Source organism: Thunnus maccoyii, chromosome 1, assembly GCF_910596095.1.
Source record: "Thunnus maccoyii chromosome 1, fThuMac1.1, whole genome shotgun sequence".
NCBI lineage: Eukaryota > Metazoa > Chordata > Actinopteri > Scombriformes > Scombridae > Thunnus > Thunnus maccoyii.
The window spans coordinates 38,541,064-38,553,999 of record NC_056533.1 but is presented as its reverse complement, the minus strand read 5'-3'; the positions used below and the strand labels follow the sequence as shown (position 1 = coordinate 38,553,999).

The 12,936-nt window shown below is 41.1% G+C and overlaps 1 protein-coding gene across 2 annotated transcripts in view; it reads right to left on the bottom strand.

Annotated features, from left to right (window-relative positions):
- The window catches only part of large2 (LARGE xylosyl- and glucuronyltransferase 2), a 91,452-nt gene extending 79,968 nt beyond the window's left edge, over positions 1-11,484 (bottom strand). For both annotated transcript variants that reach the window (XM_042420371.1, XM_042420390.1), the window contains exon 1: positions 10,967-11,484. The gene's annotated coding sequence lies outside the window, so the exon portion shown is untranslated. The remainder of the gene's footprint in view (positions 1-10,966) is intronic.
- Between the last annotated feature and the right edge of the window lie 1,452 nt (positions 11,485-12,936).

Genomic DNA, 12,936 nt, shown 5'->3' with positions numbered 1-12,936 from the left:
GCAGTGCATCTTTAATGTTTCAAACTGCACACTGTCCCAGTCAATAAATAAATAAATCAAATAAATATAAATGTAACTTCTAGCAGCCACAGTTAGTTTTGATTTATAAAGTGTTTTCAGCAGTGGACGGAGCTTAAAATCAGATTCCAGTCCAAGCAGGTTGAAGGTCGACACTTTCAAACCTGGTTGAGCTTCGTGCAGTCAGATGGGACGGAGGGAAAAATGAGAGGTGAAGGTGTAAAGTCCACCTGCATCAGAGTCTGTATCGATTTTATTTTTAAACATCTTATTGAACAGCGGAGCAGCAGAGAGGAGATACAGCAGCACGACGCTGTACAGGATGTCACGGTTAAACCTTCTGGCAACGGTTTCCATTAAAGAGTAAAGTCAGTGTGTGTGTGTGTGTGTGTGTGTGTGAAAGCAGAGAGGCATGGCTGGCTAATGTTTCTTTCTGCTTGGTCAAACACATTATTTATTTCTCATTGTGTGTGTGTGGCCACAGGCCGTAAAATATATCTGTAATTACCCACACAGCCGTCAGGTGGGGTTAATGGAGACGCCATTAGCAGGAAGAGAGAGCAGAGCAGCGGTGGCGGGGAGAAGACGCAGGGACACGACGACACGAGAGGTAAAAGAGGAAGAAGAAGAGGAGAAGAAGGCAGCTGTGGATATTAAGTCAGTCATTAATTCAGCCTGTTATGAATCTGTCTGCCGTCCTGCTCGCTGCTCAGAGACGGGTCAGCAATTAAAACCGGATCTAATTAAATTAAAAGGAGAATATGATGGAAAAAGGGTAAAGAAGTCAGTGTTTTTCTGTATCTTATCCATTAGTGACAGATTTTAATGAAATGACCAAAAACATGTTCTCTCAACACTTCCTGGAAAAAGTTTGTATTGCCAGAAATAACGCCAAATATCCATCCATCTGGAAACCGACAGCGTTTGGGAGCCTCTGTGCAGCGCTGTATTGAAACTGTGTTGTTGCTCTGGAAACTATTGGTAACGTAGCTCCATTAAGGAATAGGGCAGTGCGTAATATGTGTGCGTAGCTGGGAAAGAGCGAGCGGCAGAAAAGTGGCGGTGAATGCGAGCAGAGCAGAGGAAAAGATCCGCAGGAAGTTGTCAGTCTGGCGGTAAATGTTCAGTACAGATTAGAGCAGGTCAGTTAATAAATGCTGCAGCTTGTCAAGACCAGGAAAAGTCTGTTGTTTCCCAGACTGGTGGAGAAGTGAAGGGTGTTAGCTCCAAAGTTAGCAACGATAGGTTAGCCTGATGTGAGGACGTTAAACAGAGAAACAGCAAACTGTCAGCTGATGAAAAGAAGTTTTCGCCGTTTCATCAATACTAGAAATACAACTGCAGTAAGTAACTCACTATCACTGTTCTCATTCATACTTAAGATGCTACAAATTATATCCAGCTACAGAGAAAAGCCCGAAAAGCCGCCAGTTAGAGCGGAGGTACGGAGAGTCGTCGCTATGGAGACGATACAGCGTCTCGTGTAGTGACATCGGTGTGAACGGGCAGGTTTTTCAGAGCGGCTCGTTGCAAGTAGCTCAAAGTTTCAACTCGTCTTGTTGTGAATCTTTGGTTTGAGACAGGAGATAAAACAGCCTGTTTCAGACAGAGGCTGAACTGAGGGGCTGCATAAAGACCAGTAGAAGATAAATAAGGAGTTTTTAACTGGAAATCATGTGAAGATATTCCAGTAGAGCCTCAGAATATAAATATAGAGAACCTTGTCTAAACATAACCATAAAACATTTACAACAACAACGGAGGAATAAGATATATCAGGCTTTGACACACACATAATACTTGTTAATAGATCAGCAGAAAATTATAGAATATCAGTCTCATCATTTAAAGGAAGTGGAGAAATGTGGATTTTTATTCTTCTTAAAAGTCAAGCCTTTTACTGTATATTAATAAAATAAGAATCCTCAAAGATAATAGTGCTGTAAATTACAATTCATGGTTAAGAGAGGCAGAATAAAGAGGGTTATTACATTATCAGCTATGTGAGAGCTGCAGAAGACATTCAGGCTACTCAGCGGAGCCTGTAACATTAATATTATACAGCGCATGCATTTGAAATATTGATCAAACATATTTTAAAGTCCACTTTCCATTTCAGCAGACAATAGAAGAAGCTCATTAAAGACCAGAGTCAAGTGTAAGTTAAAAACGCTGCTGCAGGTCGTCAGTGTGACAGAAGAAGAAAGAAATGAAGAAGAATCGAGTATCAGGAGTCAAAAGGAAAAGAGGAACAGAAAGAATGAAATAGAAAAGGTCGTTATTTTAGTTTTTATCATCCCAGAATTGGATGAAGTGCTAAAAGAAAAACAACATCCTCTTTAAAAATGTAAGATCTGTTTTGTTGTCTCCGCTAGAGAAGCTTTTTGTAAAAGTCGGAGGAGCTTTGAGGTCAGCAGATCTCTGACTTTGTGTTTATGGAGGCTTAAAAGCTTTGGATTATAAACCTGATCCAAACTATTCACTTCCCTCTAAGTGATCAATAAAATATTGAACTGAAGCTACAATCAACTGGAAGCCAAATGGCAGTTATATAATCTCTTTCTGGTAATAATAGCAGACTCACCTACTCAGCCTGGAAACATTACAGCACGCTGATGTACAAGTGCATCTCACACACACACACACACACACACACACACACACACACACACACACATATTCATCATGGACAGTGGAGGAGGCAGCAATGTGAGAATTGTGAAGAAAATCCTTTTTACACTCGAATGTCTTGAATGTTTCCTTGAACAAAACCAAACATATTCTCAGAGAAATGTAACGCCTCCTCAATTCCACTTTTTTTTATCAACATGAGGAGAATAAAAACCCTCAAACATGTTCATCCAGAAGATATCTGGAAAACTTTAACTTTGAGTATTTGATTTGTTTTTCCTCCATCTGCTCGCTGCAACTAAAGAAAGACTTTTATGGTTTTGTTTAGACGACACACAGCTTTGAGGGGAAGATCGTCGTCTTGGTTTAATACAGAAACTGACACCGTTGTTTGGTTGGTTAGGTTTAGGGGTTAGGGGTTGGGTAGGATTAGGATTAGGGGTTAGGGATCTGGGGTTGGGGTTAGGGTTTTTTTTGTCATTTATATTTGTTACAATGTTGACTAACTATGTTAAAGAAGTTCCAAAACTTGAGGTGCACGTATGTAAAAATGCTGCCTGCAAGTCAAAAGTCAGGGCTTCAACCTGCTTCCTCCTCGGTGTGACGTCATGTTGTTCACACATGTCGTAACCGGTTCGGGGTCAAACATGTAGAGATGTATTTGAGAAGTTTATATTTTGAGTAAAAAGAAGTGAAATCCTGCTACTATAGTTTGTTTACGCAGCTACCGGAGCCGGAGGAAGCGTCCCAAAGCTGACCAATCAGAACAGAGTGGGCTCATCAGGAGGCGGGGCCTTAAAGAGACAGGAGCTAAAACAGCCTGTTTCAGACAGAGGCTGAACTGAGGGGCTGCATAAAGGACCAGTAGAAGCTAAATAAGGAGTTTTTAACTGGAAATCATGTGAAGATATTCCAGTAGAGCCCCAGGACTGATGCTTTGCTGAAGCACGGTGCAAAACATGAGATCTTTTATGTTGTTATGAGAAGTGTAAGCGAGGAGAAGACATCACCTGCAGCAGACCTGTATCTCTGCGAGCAGCAGGATGTTGACTGCAGCTCACTTAGTGTCACTAACGAGAAGGAAGTTCTGTTTCTTCCATACAGAACCTTTAATGAGAAAAGTACAATTATCTGAGTGAAAGAGCAGAAATTCTGTTGATTTTAGAAGGACAGATAAAACTCAAGGTTGTGGATTTTCATTTTCACAAATGAAAATATGCTAAAAAAATGAACTCTTCAATTATGCACACACCTGAACCTCCCGAGATATTTCTGCAGAATAATTATGGAACATCTGTTGTTTTTCTCTTTGTCTCGCTCTTCAGTTTTTTATTTTTTTTTAAATTTCTTTCTCTACAACCTCCTCTACCTCTACCTGCAACACCTCGTCCTCCTCATCTTCTCTTTCTTCATGATTAATTACCAACTCAGCCGTCTGTCGCCACGGTAACAGGTCACACAGCATTACGGACCGATCACAGTAGCCGTCGACGGTGAAGTGTAATCACGTGTATACCAACAATTCTGTAATTATTCGCTCGGTTTCACTGCAGAATGAGTCACCGCATGTTGAAGGAAGAGTGATTACCTTTGTTTATCACAACTGGGCCTTTTCTACACATGACTGGATCTCAACCAGTACATCAGGTGGGATGATAAAGGACTGGTGGACACACTACTTAGTTAAAATGATGTGGACATCCAGTTATATTAATATCAGCCACAAGAGGGGGCTGTGAGTCAACTACCTGCTTGAGGCTGAAGTCCTTTAAAGTGTCACTAGATGCTCCGACTGACTTCCATCCAAAAAGTCTTAACTTCTGTCTACAAATATGAAGTCATTCTGGTCTCAATCTCTAAATGTAGACCCTCTAATAAGTGTGCTGGTGGTCATTTTGGAAATTATTGCTCCATTAATAAGATTTGAAGACTTATTTGCTTATTTTGATTACCATACCCTCCCTGTATGCACAATATAGCTAAAGTAGCTAACGTTAGTGTCCCAGTAAGCTAACGTTAGCTTGGGTCTGAGGTAGCATGAGAGGAAACACCCAGCACTCCTTATCTGAAAGGTCCTGGCTCCAAACGGGGAAAGATGGCGCCGACCATGAGCTGCAATTCTGGACTTCAACCCTCCTGTTGTCTTCCTATCGACCATGCAACTTTTATCCTCACGGGTCAATCTTGACTCGGGAGGATAAAAGTCCACAGATGCTATAAATTTTAATAAAACACCCAAAGTTCAATGAAAGTAGTGATCATTACTTTAACTTGTAAAGTGTGTGGTATGGAACCATCCATGTGATTTTCAGGCAATTAGATGAAAGAAATCCATATTTCTGATATAAAAACATTTGAAAACGGGTCAAAGTTGACCCGAAGACAACAGGAGGGTCAATCAGACTGACTGTGGTTCTCTCACCCAAAACTGGGAAAAGCTTTTCTTCATGGAGCTGGTTTTGTGCATCGACGTGCTGAAACATTAAAGGGACACAAACTGTTGGAACAAAGTTGGAAGCACATCGTTGTCTGACTGGAACTAATTTAACACAATTTAAGGAATTCTCATCAAAACTGTTTATTTTTTATTTTGAATATCTGGCAACATTTTGCTGCCTAAGTTTTTTAAAAAAGGATTATTTCAGTAATAAGCAACAAAGGCCGAAATATTCACAGTTTTATTCTCTAGCACACGTAAAAACTCCAAAAACACCGGGTCCTACATTTCCCATAATGCAACCCAGCGTGGCACATCTGCCGCCATGCCTGGTAAAAACTCAACACTTCAACCTCGAGTTTCTAACAAAGACTTTCTGATAAAAAATTTGCAGTTAATAAATGTGTGATTAATCCTTAATCACAGTCCTTCGTTACTTAGAACAGGAGAAAACAACAGCCGACATGATTTACATCAAATTTTTTTGAATGTGTAGAAAGAAATAACATTTACGAACGGTGATTTTTGAATTTCTGAATAAATACTGATCAAATTTAACCTGGAACAGATGAAATGTTGTGTATATTCTGGGTCACTTTAGGACAGATCATAAAATTAGAGGCTAACAGAAGTGTTTTTCGGTGTTTTTAGGTGTTTTTCTGTGTTTTTCTGTGTTTTTCGGGTGTTTTAGCTGCTCTCAAACAGTATGTCAAGGTTAATAAGTAAAATCTGTTTCCCTTTAGTCTCTCAAACATCAGTATCAGTCTGCTTGTTCTCCTCCCAGCTCCAGCTCAGTCTCTCTACGCTCCGATACCACTCTGACATGCGTCACTGGTTCCCTCCACTAACCCCACTAACCGCAGCATTAACATAAAGTGCTCGAGGTGAAGTGTGAAATGGATCTGCGGCGGCCGGCAGCCAAATTCAGGCGAGTCATCAGGAATTCCAACCACACACACACACACACACTTGAGGGATTTCTGAACGAATGCAAATGGAAATTCTCATTTCCTAAATCAGATTTTACACTTCCTGGACGGGGGTTTTAGGTGCGGAGTCAGTCGAGGCAGCGACAGCCAAGCCGAGCTCCGCTGCTGCTGCTGCTGCTGCTGCTGCTGCGACTGACTCAGAGCTTTGGTGCTGGCTCCTTCCAGCGCGGCGCTTTGGCACACCTTCTAACAAGTGATGAATATTTAAATATTGCACTGTGAACGCATCGAGGGGAAGCGTTCACCTCTGTTATTAGAAAGAGGATGAAGAAGAGAGGGAAAGAAACATCTATATTTTTAAAAGATTTCCTACAAGTTTCTTTGTGAGCTCTCCTCTGTGAGAGTCAAATAAACCCACGATGCATTTCATCTGCCAAATGGTGAACCGTGCAGAGTCTCTTGATGAGGGATGAGGAAGAGGAGGGGAAGGAAGCAGCAGCAGCAGCAGCAGCAGCAGCAACAACAGAGTGTTAAAGAAGTAACAGCTGTTACAAACAGAAGCCCAGAGATTAACAGTGTGAGAGTATCTGGACGTTATTTATGGCTCTCTGTGTGAGCAGATTAGATGCAGTTGTTAAATCCGCGGCTGTAACTAACAATTATTTTCATTATCCATTAATCTGTTGATCTTTTTGGTCTGTTCTGTTCTGTAACATGTCAGAAAATGGTGAAACATGTTCCTAAAAGATTCAGTTCACTGTCACAGAGACTAAATAAACATTAATCAATTATCAAAATAGATGATCATTAATTTATTAGTTGTAGCTCTAGTGAAGTCTAGAATAGTGGCGTTCAGTATCAGGTATCAGTGTGAACATGATACCTGAGATATAATATATAACTACAGCTGCTCTAATCTAGAGCTGCAACAACTGGTTGATTAATAATTTACTACTATATTGATAATTGATTAATATTTTAGTCAGTCCTTTGTGAGGATTTGCTGCTTTTCTTTGTCTTTATATGAGAATAAATGTAATATATTTGGATTGTTGGTTAATATGAAAACATCACCTGAGCTTTAAGGAAACAGTGACGGATATTTTTCACTGTTTTCTGTCATTTCAAACACTGAACGCTGAAGTGAAACAGTCATCTGCAGATTAAAAGATAATTAATTGATCATTTGTCTTTCATTGTATAATAAACAGTGAAGGAAATGAAATGTGAAATTAATGTGATGAGAGATTTGTCACCACAGTTTGAGAGATTTTAATTAATTTTCAGCTCATTGTTTTGTTTCCATCCAACAGACTCTGATATTTGCTGCTGTTCTTTACCTGCCTGCAGGAAACAACACACACACACCGAGTTAGAGAGCAGCTGCTGAACAAAGAGGAACTTTTAGCAGCTAAAGGGACAAACATGTTCCTTCAGGAGCAGGAGGAGATCAAACCAGAGCTAAAGGAGAGTTTGCCGTATTGATTCTAACCTCTTCTAGTCCACCTCTGTGCCTCTTTACAGCAAAAACGCCAACAATGAAACAACCAAATTAAAACGTCTGCAGCTCCTGAACCACAGCGGACGTCTGTATAAATAAGGTTTCAACAGAAAGGGAACTGAAAGTGTCAGAAACTCTCAAGGTGATGCAGAAACAGAACAGAAGGTCCTCTCGCTTTCAAATAAAAACATTGTTTCAGTCTAAATATCTTCCTGTGTGTTTGTCTGTGAAGGTGGAGAACAGTATGAGACTATAAACTAAACACCGACGAACACAGTGTGACAATTCAACACCTGTGTTTCTACATGAAAAAGGTTCAGATTGATTTCCAGAAAGGACATTTGGAGACTTTTTGCAAACACGACGTCTTCCTGATTACAGAAAAAGTGACAAAGGATGTGCAAAAAAGACAGAAAGCCAACTAGTGACACTGGTATCTGAGCACAGTTAATGTTAAATGTTGAACCTGAACTATGAAATACAGTAAATAAAACTGACAACATCTGTTTAAATCAGGATCTAATAACAGAATAAGTAAAGAGGACTCATTATCTGAAACATTAGACTTCAGACTGTCCTGTTGTTTCAGCGAGTCCCCAGAAAACAACATTAATTAATGTTGGAGTGACGGCGCCCTCTAGCAGCTGTAGTAACTATGACGATCATCAGGTGACGTTCTTCGAGGTGAATCTACAGAACGTCAGACTGTAACGTGAGAGATCACACGGTTCACTTCCTGTTTCCTAAACCGAGTCAACGCTGTTTGTTTTGTTCTATTTGTTGCACATTTCCAGCCCGTAATAGTGTGCAGAGTCTTTATAAAGATCAACTGTTGAGGTCATTCGGCCACATTTACACTGATGTTCATACATTTAAATGTTGACTCGTGCATTTGTGTCCCCAGTAAATAACAAACAACATATTCAGTCCTGTTGATTTGATGACAGCTGTGGTTACCGTTGGTAACTGCAGGTGCATTTTATTATGAAACACAGCAGACACGTCAGGAACCAACATCCTGAGAGGAAAGAGGTTTGAAATAATGAAAGTTTTAAAGGGAACAGATTGTAGAAAGTGAGATTTCTTTTTTTTTAATTATAAAGCAGGTCTATGTGCCATAAATACTGTGAAAGAATCAAACCACCGTTACCCTCCAACATGACCCCCCCCCCCCCCCCCCCCGAAAGAAACTAAATATGTTTATTTATCTAATTTATGTGTAGCCATGCGCAGCTGTAACAAGGTGTTTTTGACCATAAAAACATGCAAATGTTTGTGAATCGACCACGAAAAGTGGTAAAAGGGCATCAAACGACCTCTTTAACAATTGAAAATTTAATAAAACTTGAAGCTTCCTCTCGGTTTCATATTAAAAAGCTTTCCAAAAAGATCAGAGAGGAATAATCCCTTCCCTCCAGGGTGAGATGTACATTGATCTCTGAGAATTTAAAAACTGTCTCAGCTTCATGAGTTTGCATCTTCGCCCCCCCCCCCCCCCCACCCCCCCCCCCCCCGCCCCCCCTCCTCGTCTTTTCAGGCTTTTATTATAAAACATCTGCGGGGAATGTTGAGTTCAAATGACAGCAGCTTAAAAAAAAAAAAGCCTGATTAAGTGCAATCAATAAGAGTGAAGAAGTCTTTCTGTTAAAAACCGATGATGACGATGTCCAGATGGATTTACCATCGTAGGAGTCATTACAGTAACGGCTGCGCTTTTGTTTTATGAACCAGTTTTTAGGCTCGAAGAAAAAATGAATTAGACCTCATTTGTACGTTTCTTTGTCTGTCTGTGGTGTCTGGATTTAGAGCGAAGTGAGACGTCACCACATGTTTAGTTTCTCTGCTCTGAAACAGAAACCAGAATCGTGGTGCTTGTTGTTGTTGTTGTTGTTGTTGCTGTGTTTCCATTTGTCACCTTTAAACTTTTAGTTTCACTGGTTTTTAATCTTTCTGTTTCTAAGAAGCTTGTTTAACCCTTTAAGCTTCAGTTCTCAGCATTAACTAACTGTTATTCAGAGTTTCCAGCAGGTGTTTGTTGGCAGGTGACACTGGGACGATAATTTGAAAGTGGCTAGCTGAGATTAGCATGCTGGAGCTAACGGTCAAAACAGGTTAAATTAAAACAGAATCATGCTTGACTTCACACGTTCACATGTACAGCGACGTTGTTAAAGCTCTGAACTTTACCGCTCTGATCAAAGACTTTGCCACAACGTGTGAAAGCAGGAGGCAGAACGGACTTTAACACCTGCAGTTATTGATTGATTGATTGATTGATTGATGCAATATTCTCATGGTTGCTGGTAAGCTGACAGACGGATGAACGCAGGCTCGTATGAGTGTTGTTTCTGGACGTTGTTGCTCTATTTTATTGTGGCTATTTAGACTTTATGGCACTTGAACTTATTAGGCAAAGGGCTCTTTCATCTGTGTGTGTGTGTGTGTGTAAGTGTGCATATGTGGGCATTTGGGTGATGCAATTTCTGATTGGTAGGCTATATGTTTGCTTCACTATGAGCTTATAATAATAATGATTAAATGATTGAATTATTTGTATTTGGAGCTGCAACAGTCATAAAATTAACCTGCAGTGGTGAGTGGTTGTTGATGCGTTATTGGATGTAAAGTAAACGCAGCTGATGTTTGTGCAGGTTGGACGAGGAGATAGTTGAGTGGTGATGGTGGAGGAGGAGGAGGTGGGGGTGGTGGTGGGTTGGGTGGGGGGCGTGCCCACCCATAAAAACCAAATGCCCAGTCAGTTATTTCCCTCTGGCGCTGGGACTGACTGACAGTATGTGCAGTGTAATGTGTGTGTGTGTGTGTGTGTGTGTGTGTGTGTGTGTGTGTGTGTGTGTGTGGTGGGAAAACAGTAAAGTACGGAGCAGAGTTGTGACGCTGCAGTCCACATTTATCAGATAGTTTCAGCTGAACGTCTGATTTATTAGGATTTATTTTGCACCTGAGGTCACCAGTTATGACCTTAAAGTTTATCCAACTTAAAGCGTTTTAAAATATATGTTTTAAACTTTGATTTATTCCTGATTTACATACTTATAACTCATATCATGAATATATATATATATATATTCTGAGAAGAGATTTTTATATTTCTAATAGCCGCTGTGTGTGTGTGTGTGTGTGTGTGTGTGTGTGTGAGTGTGTGTGTGTGTGCACTGAGGGGGGTTTCTGAGCATGGCTCAGTGGATAAGAATGCAGCTCAATTAGACCTTATCCAAGACACAGGTCACATGGACCTGACACACACACACACACACACACACACACACACATTTATCATCAGAGACATGCACATAATCCATCAAAAGCAGAATTACAGACTTTCTCTGCTTAAGAGCCGAGAGATTTAAAGTGCTCTCTGATCCGCTGAGTCAAATCTGAGAGTCGAACACAAACAAGCTGCTTCTGTATGAAAGTGAAAATCTCCCTCACCTGTGTCACTGGAGGTGTTACTCCCACTGTTGTTCTGAGCAGGGAATCACTCCATATACTAATCCAGGGGATTTGTAAACCATTCAAAAATCCATCCAGAATCAGGGCAAACCCTCTGCAGGAGGAGGTGGTGGTGGCATTGTTTCCAATCCAGAAGGTGTGTGTGATGAGAGAGAGAGAGAGAGAGAGAGAGAGAGAGAGAGGACACACACTCACATTAACAGCTCTGCAAAACTGTCCTGCACACACACACACACACAACCACACATGTAGAGAGGGACAAGGCAGAGAGGGGAAAGCCGGGTTGCTGGCTGGAGGAGCAGAGACACGGCGTGAGGCTGCAGAGCTCCAGAGGAAGAGGCAAGAGTCCGGACAGAGATCACCCCCAGGACGGTGCACCCTGGCTGGGTCGGAGCAGTGAGGACGCTGCTGCTGCTGCTGCTGCTGCTGCCGTCTGTGGTTCCTGCATGAGCCGGTCGGTGTTTACTGTGAGGTGGACACACACACACACTCTGCTCTCTCTGCTGAGATCCTCCTGAAGAATGAGGCAGTCTGCAGCAGCACCACCCCCCCCCCCCACTGGGACAAGCCCCGCCCCTCCCACAGCGGCTCAGCCAATAGCAGAGGGCGGCTGGTTCTTACTCCCTGCCCCCTCTCTCTCTCTCTCTCTCTCTCTCTCTCTCTCTCTCTCTCTCTCTCTCTCTCTCTCTCTGTCTTTCTCTGGCTCAAACACACACACACACACAAACACACACACACACACGCTTACTTGTACTTCTGGGGACATTGCATAGACTTACATAGACCTTAACCCTAACCACTACTTGCCTAATCATAACCTAAAATCTATATCAATACTGGGTTTATATATAATACCTTTTAATTTAGTGCTGGTGCCGAGTAGAGGGGAATAAAAATACAGTCCTGATATGTTATAATTCCCTTTGGGGACTTATTTCTCTCCTTCACCCTAACCTGAACCACTGACCCAAAAATCAATTTTCTCCCAACTTTTCCCCCCAAATTGGACAAGAAGTCCCCAATTAACCGCTCTTTAATCTGAAATTTGTCCCAGGAAGTAGCCTGTGACACACACACACACACCTCTCTGAGAGAGACAGCATGGCGACACAGACAAAGACTCAGCTTCACACCAGGAGCCGATCACACATATTCAACCTCTAATAGGAGGCGACGTTCACTCAGTCAGCTGCAAACACGTTTAACTGAACTACATACATTAACATTAACATGAAGAACTTGAAGCATTTTTAAAGATACAGTGAAAAGAAAAACATCAAATCTCTGTGTGTCTCTGTGTTAATAACCATTTTAATAACCATTTTTGGCCAAATAAAAGACATTCCTCCTTTTCCAACAGCTGTTTTATTGGTAAAATAACAACCTCGTCCTTGAAGCTTTTTCTCTCGTAAAAGTGAAATACTTGAACATAAATTGGCATTTTTTTTTTTTTTTTAGACTTTCATCTTTTTGAGCCGCTGATCGTCTCTGACAGTATTAATTCTCTGCTGTTTGACAGATGAGTCAGACCTCAAGAATAATACGTTCATGAGATCAGATGTTATTTTCGGTCGGAGAGAGCATCGCTGTGACTGGATGTTCTACAGGCAGAATGATTCCATATAAAGTCAATAGAAAGACACGATATGATGTGAGTTTAAAATGTTTCAACTGGAATGAATCTGCTTCATAAAGATATAGATAAAGGAGGGAAACTGAACACAAACACACAGAAACTCTCCGTCAGTAGAATAAAATAAACAAACAGTCAAATATGTACGAATGAGGCTTCTCATTCTGTCTGAATGCACCTTAACAGCAGCTCCTACAGTGTTGCGTTATTGGTTGTTTGTAGCCTTTATGTTGCTAAGCTAGTTGTCAGTTTACTGTTAGAGTCAATCAGCACTAAAAGTGTTTTGCTTTTATGGTATTTTTCACTTTTACAAGAG